This window comes from Acanthochromis polyacanthus, chromosome 18 (genome assembly GCF_021347895.1).
Source record: "Acanthochromis polyacanthus isolate Apoly-LR-REF ecotype Palm Island chromosome 18, KAUST_Apoly_ChrSc, whole genome shotgun sequence".
Lineage (NCBI taxonomy): Eukaryota > Metazoa > Chordata > Actinopteri > Pomacentridae > Acanthochromis > Acanthochromis polyacanthus.
Window position 1 is genome coordinate 7,058,556 of NC_067130.1, and position 8,183 is coordinate 7,066,738.

Here is an 8,183-nt window from a genome sequence, read left to right on the forward strand (position 1 = left end):
CGAACGCGGTTGAAGAGAACAGCAGACAAAACCAAGTTTAATGTCGAGGTGACTGAAGTTGTAGACCTGCATACTTTAATTATTGACACGACTAATATTTAGCAGACTTCTGTTGCATGAAACTTGCAGTTTAGCGACTCACTATACCGAAGTTCAAAGTGAAGTGCAGCTAGGCTAGTCGCTAGCCGCGGTTATTGTTTTTTTTTAAGAGCTTGAAAAAGTCTAGGCATGGACACAAACCTGGACATTTCAGCACATATTGCTATCAGAGACAGTTAGTTATAAACACCAACCGCCACTTTCACTGAGGAGGATCGGGAGAACTGAGGACTTCGCTGGAGGACCGTGCATGGTAATTAGCCTGTTGTTACCGCTGTGAGGAGGGACCCTGCTGCTGAACTTGTTTGGACACACGGACGATACCTGTTGCATCTCACCTTCTGCTGCTGCTTCATCCTCACCATCAACTCTTCAGACCTGCTTTGTATCTGCATCCTGGAGTCGTGAGTAAGTAGAGCCTTTTTCTCTGAGGCACAGAGAGGATTGTTTTTCCTATTAATGATCCAAGGAGGGTTTGTTTTTATTTGTGCACCAACTAAGGGGTCCCCGATAGACACGAACCCAGGCGCTTGGTAGCACTGTACACACACACACACACACACACACACACACACACACACACGTGTGTGTGTGTGTGCCCATGTTTTTGCTACATTGTGGGGACCAAATGTCCCCACAACTGTAGGAAAACTGAAAACTATGTCACTTGTGGGGACCTCATTTCGGTCCCCACAAGTTTAAACAGTGTTCTCTTGGCCATGTTGTTGTTACTGAAAAAAGTAAAAGTGCAAAAACGTTTCTTTAGGGTTAGGCATTGTTTTGGTTAGGGTTAGGGTTTGGTTAAGGTTAGGGTTAGGGTAAGGGTTAGGGGTTAGATATGAATGAATGGGAGTCAATGGTATGTCCCCACAATGATAGCAAGACACACACACACACACACACACACACACAATAAAAACTGATCATTTGAAACTGCTTAAAACTGACTGTACCCATACATACCTGAACACTGAATACTAATTAAGACGGTTCTGTTAAATATTAAATGTGTTGTTGTTATGTAAGTTATTTGATTGACCTGCATAATTTCTTATTATTTGACATTATTAATATTCTAGACATTTATTATTTGTTTTCTGTGGAAATACAATTGCAGCTCATATATTTGTGAGTTAAGTAGTTCCACAGTGGAGGCACCACTCTATTATTATTCTTTGTAGAATTTTGCCTGTTATACTAACCTATTCTTAAACAAGGGGATTTAGCCAATTCAACATCAACTGCTAAGCACTCAGGATCCTGTTCTTAAGGCTAAAATAGTAACCTCGCCTAATAATAAACTTCCAGCACCAGGAAGGGGTTACAGTAAAATGATGAATGTTTATTAGTTTAGCATGGAAATGTTCCCTTCATGCCCTGAAATGATTTAGATGTAACTTTATACTGTTGCCTCCTATAGAATGTGCAAATCTCCCACTTGCTGCAACTCAAGCACACCAGCTCACCTACCACTTAGCTCTAACACTGTAAAATTACTCTATGCTACCTAATGGGAAGTTGTAATATGGGAATAATTCAATCATACTGATTCTGAATAAGAAAAAACACAAAAATAACCGTGGATGTCTGACTCCATGGTTTGTCATCAGTACACTGCGGTTTCAAGGCAGAATTGCTCACCTATGGTGTTGATTGCGTATTTTTCTCATATGTCCTCTAGGATATAAAAGACACCACATGGATGAGGTGAAAAACTTGGAGTAGGAGTTTATATTTCTGTTGTTTTCAAAAGCTGGATCAGCTATTTCTGAGCCAATATTGCCCTGCAGTCTTTAAAGGGGCAACAATTATTATTTCCACATTACTAATGGACCACTGAAGGGCTTCTAGTGCTTCACTTAGAATAATGAACCCACTAAAAAACTATCTTCCAAGCCTGTAGTTCAAATTCGCTCTACAGAGTGTCCAGATAAGGGCAGTGGTGGCTGGTTAATGTGGTGCACTGGGACCCACGCAGAGAAGAATGCCTACTTAAACATGGTAAACATACATAATTATATATCAGAGAACAATTCTGAACAAAAAGTGTCAACGTTCTCTGTCTCGTCCACATCTATCATTAACTCCACTCAACAGCTTGTTGGGTAACCTGCACTCCAGGTAAAGTCAGTTCAACTGGACCTGCAGAATTGCTGTAGAACGCACATCCAGTTCACAAAACTAAGATCGCTGATAATAATCTAAGTCAACATCAGATTCAGTGACTGATGGTCAGTGAATTTCTACTTTGCTTGGATTAAAGAAACAAGTCCTCCAACCTGAACTTTTGTCTTATTCAATCTGAATACAAACCATAGACACATCATATTTTTTAGGCTGCATTTGGTTACGTTTTTGCATAAAACACCTCTTAAGGTTTTTATAAAGATAAGTGTTTGGATTAAGAAAGAGAAACTTCTTCAAGTTTATTAAACAGTCATGATTGACATTACATGAGTGGTCTCATGTTCAACTACGTACAGGAATTTAATTTGCTTTTGAACACATTGGACTGTCATGAAATAATTGCTGAAATCATAAAAAGACTTGAAACTACTGAATTGTGGAATTGTAGTGGACCAGAAATCATCAATCAGTGATGCACAGGAACTCTGCTTTGCAAGACCCCTTCCCCTAACAGGAAACATTACTTAAAGAGTATATTACCAGTGGGTTTCTCCTGCTCTATCTGCAGCCTATATAACTTGCTATGCAAATGCATCTTCCCTGGATAGAAGAAAAGCTCGGCCTCCAGATTTGAATTTCCTAAGTATGTGATACGGCCTTTGGTAGTCGTGTGTTTGGAAATGGACTTCGTACTTAGTCTTATGGAGAATGGATTGATTACGCCTGGTCAAAGACTGAGCTCCAGATTCCACCTGGCACTCATGATGACTGATTAGCTTGGAGCTCCAGACCTCCTATCAGCCCTGGTCCTCCACACCTTGGATTGATTCGCCACCACAACTTCTAATCCCGCAACTTCCCAGCGATCACAGCTCACGAGTATATATCTGCAACCAAGACTGTCAGTTGGGGTGGCTGGGATTTCATGTGTCCAGTTCGTCCTGGTGCCTCTGTGTGTTTGTTCATGCTCCGGTGTGGTCCATCGGTTTGGTAGTCACTGGGAGGTGACTATGGACATTTAGAGCTTCTGTTGGCAGCTGTTCATTCGGTGTGAAGCTACCAGACTTAGTGGAGACTGTGGCTCCTGTTAGCAGTCCACAGACTTTGGGAAGAAGCTATTCGTGATGTCAGTCTTTGCATATTGTGTACTAACTGTGTGCTTTCTGAGGCACCTGTGTAGATTAGTTAGTTCTGTGCTCTGTTTGTATTAGTTTCTGTAGTTTGTGATGGGTGTTGCTATTGTCATTCAGTTTGCATCGGGAGTACAGCTGTTTTCGTGTGTGTTTAGCTAGGTTAGATGCTCTGTTAGCCTTTATTTGGTTTTATTTTGTTCTTTGATTTGGCAACACCCACCAGTCTTGTTTTCCTCTGTTTGTCCACTTTTATGTTGAATTTGCTACTGAGCAATAAATTCCTTTACCTGAACCACTAATATCTGGGTATTTTGTTACACCCAGCTGACTCTAGAGGTTGGATCGTAACATATGATGAGGTGAAGAAAAAGAGGGTGGATTTTGGGAAGATGTACAGAGAGAGAGAGAGAGAGCTGAGCATCACCATCAATACCGCAGTGAATATTTTATCCTGGGCAGTTTTACAAACTTTCATCAGACAGCTGGGATCTCCCTGACTGACTTGTTTTGTCAGTTTTTTGAAAATTACTGAGTGGTGGGTGGTTAACAATACTTTTTCTGGTGTGAAAATCAGAACACCTATTTAATGCCTTACATGGACTTTAGAGTTCAATGTCTTGTCATCCATCCACCCCAGCCTCCTCTCTGTACAGACCTCCTTTTCTGACTAGAGGGCACTGTCACAATGAAATGTAACTATGAGTCGTCATAAATGACATGTATAAATAACACATCAGGATGATGTTTAATATGGAAGGACAGGCTCACAAAAGGACAACACTCGTGAGAATCAGCTTTCAGATTTCTGAAGAAACCTATGGTAGACATATACTTTTCTTAGCCAGTAATGTGTTGATATGCTCTTCTTATAATTTTTCAAATAAGGCTCTCCACTGATTATATGCCATTTTACTGTCATTTAATTAGTTTTATATATTTCTCTGATTTGTGCTCTGACAAACACAACAGGAAAATCTTATTAGTGAAGCTGACATCTACTGTACTTGTTATTTTGCTTGAAATGTCAACCCGAAACATGATTCATGGTCATTTGCATCACCTGTTTTGGACATCATTCACTCATTTCTTCCACGTGCTGTTGATTTCCCTCTGAATATAATACAGCAAGAGCACCCCGGCTGACCTCTTACTCGTATGAAGAAATATGTTCAATTGTCTGCTTATTATCCTCCGCACGTTCTTCATATTCGCTTGGCTCGCAAGTGACATTCACCTTTACCACGGCTGTCTGGAGAAAGTTAATGCCTGCTTTTCATTGGCTTTTAGTTTTAATTTGTGCTTTCCCAGCATTCAGCTGCAGCCAGTTCTCTCCTACAAAAAGCAAATGTGTACCAGAGTCAGGATTCTGGCCTTGACTTGTGATTCAACATAAGAAAACACATCTTTCAGATAAATAACAGTTATCAACAACAACAGTTAAATGTTCTGTTGTGCTGATAATGGAAACATGCTGTAATATTAATGACAAGTAGCATGGCTATTTTTTTGCATTTATTTCATATAAAAATACAACTTGTACCTGTCAAAATATACTTTTGTGTGAATAACAGACATATGCTTTAATGATTATGAGTGCAGTTTTTGCACGTCATGCTAAAAATACATATATTAAATGTTAAATACACTACATGGTGTGCTGATAATGGAATAATGCTGTAATGTTTAAAATAGGTCACACCAACTTTATTTTATAGGTTTTTTCATGTAAATTTTCAAGTAAAACTATTTTTTTAAAGGTTAGAACGTTTTTCCCAGTAAAATATGGAATGAAGGACACACACATACAGACAAGATGTTTGTGTAGATTTTGTTTTTATGTACTTTTGATTTGCTATTGAGGAAACAAAAGGAATAAAGTTTTAAAAGAAGTGGCAGACAAAGTGTGTCTAAATAAATGTTACTGCGTTCTTACAATGCATCATATTGTTCATATGGTTTTACTTTAGCTCTGAGTCCAAAATGATTAAAATCCATGAATGATTACAGAAGGTTATTTTAGAATATCCATCTTAAAATGCAGTGGAGTGGAATAGGTAAGAAAGTACAAAAAAGGCAATAAAGTAGACATTCCTGTGTAAAATATAGTGGGGTCATAAATGACCCCAGTCGGTCATTTTAGTGACTAAAATAGCTTGGTCGCTTGAGGGTTAATCGCAATTCTTCATGTGACTTAGAAGTGACATGATTTAGGTTAATGAAAAGAATTTGACAATTATAATGGCAGCAATGAAGAACAACAATATCTGAGCAGTGAATACACATAAAGGAGTTCACCATTTTGCTTTGTTTCCAAGAACTCAGTGTTCGTTATTTCCTCCTGCAGAAAAGACGGAAGACTCCAGGGCTTTCTGAGTTATTTAATATAGTGTGTGAGTCAAATGTGGATTTATGGCATGTCAACAGGTTTACTACAGTATCTTTATAAATAACTTTCAGTTTCAATTTTGGTCAGTTGTATATGTGACATTTAGAAGAATCTTTCTGTAAAAATGCCATGCGGTGTTTGGTTGTAAGTGGCCATGTTGATTTTATGCAAAAATGTCAGTTATGGTACCTGTCAATATGTGAGAAAAAGTCACGCAATTATGTATTGACCGAGCTACAGCATTAACACCACTGACACATGAAGTGAAAAACACTGATTATGTTGTTACAATGGCACAGGTCAAGGGTTCAGGGGTTCATTGAACTGCATGTGATTGATCCAACATAGGAGCCAGTGCAGCAGCTACTGCATCTTGATTCACTGTATGCTGTGTCTGTGTAGCTGCAAACTGGTCAGGGTTCTCATGATGAGGATGATGACAATGCCTACAATCTGCTTGTGAGCATGAGAACTACCATTGAAGGAACATATGGCCTGGTCTGATGAGTCACGTTTTTTTTTACAGTATGTGGATGAGAGTGTGTGAGTTGTTTACGTGGGGAAGAGATGGCAGCAGGATGGGAAGAAAGGAGGCAGTTTGATGCTCTGGGCAACGCTCTGCTGGTGGATGTTACTTTGACACTCAACACCTACCTGCTGCAGAGTTCTGTGTGTATATGTTGTGTTTACATATTCCCTGTTTTTATAGTGATAATGATCGTTACACCCATATATGTCAAATGTTAGGGGGGTTAATTGCACAGGATGTATTGAGATGTCTTGTTTGCTGTAGGTGGCTTAGCATTTTATTTCTGTTGCCATGGTAATATTTGGACCAGTGTGTTCACTCACCTGTGCCGGAGATTGAGGGATATTCACACAGCTGTGAAAATGGAGATGGGTGACCTATCTCCATGAGTGACCTATGTTCAGTACAGTCCTCAGGCTAAGTGTGATGGTTCTTATTTGCTGTATCCACTTCATTAACCCTGCTTTGTTTATTACACATACTATAGATTTTCTACATTTCAAGGATTTGAAGCTTAATGTATGGACACTCAGTAACTATGAGATACTTACCTCAAAGACTGGTTGTCCTTCGTATCATCGGCAGTAGTTGTTCAGGAAAGTGTTTTCTCTCTCGATGTTTCGTCAACCATATTTATTTATGTCTCGCTGAATCATTGTTTTCCTAAATGGTTTTTCACAGGGTTGATTTTCATTAGCTCATGTTTTATGTGAGACGATGCAAAACCAAATCCTTTTTGTGTCTCATGAACACACCAAATAAACGGAGGTGCTTATAAAAGGGATTTATATCGAACACAGTAAAAAGAAAATGGGATTTCTTTAAAAACATTTAAGTCAACATTTGGTGGTTGTATACTTTATACTGATGATGTATATGTAATGTTCTTGCGTTATATAGTCAAATGTTTTAAGTTATTTGTACGCTGGTGGTCATAATTGCTTCGAAAAAAGGACGCAGATGAAAACCTTGCAGAGAAAATACCTCAGCCTTCCTGGAGATCTCATCAACTTCACAGTTGCTTTGAAAGCCTTTGAAAATTTAGATTTGACTAAATGGAGGTTTTCACCAGATGGCCACAGAGGGTGGCAGCCCCTCAGAGAAACTCACAAGTGGATGCAGTTGTTCAGCTCTCTAATATGACGGCTGGTGAACAGTTGCTATGATGAGGGTTTAGTGACGTTGTTTCTTCTTCCTGTTTACACCACAGAGAGTGTGTAAAGGGTCTAAAGCAGGGGTGTCAAACATGCGGCCCGCGGGCCAAAACCGGCCAACTAGAGGGTCAAATCTGGCCCGCGGGACGACTTTCTAAAGTGTAAAAATTACAGAGAAGACATTCACTGCAGTTTGTAAATTCGTAAAACTATAAATTTAAAAATAATTCCTAGACCATGACGAGTTGTTTTGACCATAAAGTAAAAGACTAGAAGCTCATTGTTCTTGTTGTCATCTTGTGTCTCATTTTTGTAACATTTTCGTCTCATTTTTGTTTTCGTTTATTCATTGTTTTGCGTGTCGTTTTTGCTGTTTTATTTCACGCCTAATTTTTTTGTTGTTTGTTTTGTCTTTTTTATAGTAAAATACTACATTGTTTAGTTCTAGATTCCTGTGACTAAATGTTTTGTGTCTTTGTAGATAAACTGCGATCTGTAAGTTGTAACATGTAAATGACAAACTGACATATATATTCATAATGTTGGAATCGAATTTATTTTTCTTAACAAATTTTAATTTGTTCATGTTTTGTAAAAAGATACATTTTGAGAATTTTTTTTTTCACTAAAACAAAGGAAACATTTGGAGTTGTTGTTATTTATAGGTTATTATGCTCTGATTTTACTGGTCCAGCCCACTTGAGATGAAAGTGGGCTGAATGCGGCTTTTTCTGTGAAGCCAGACTTGCTTCTAT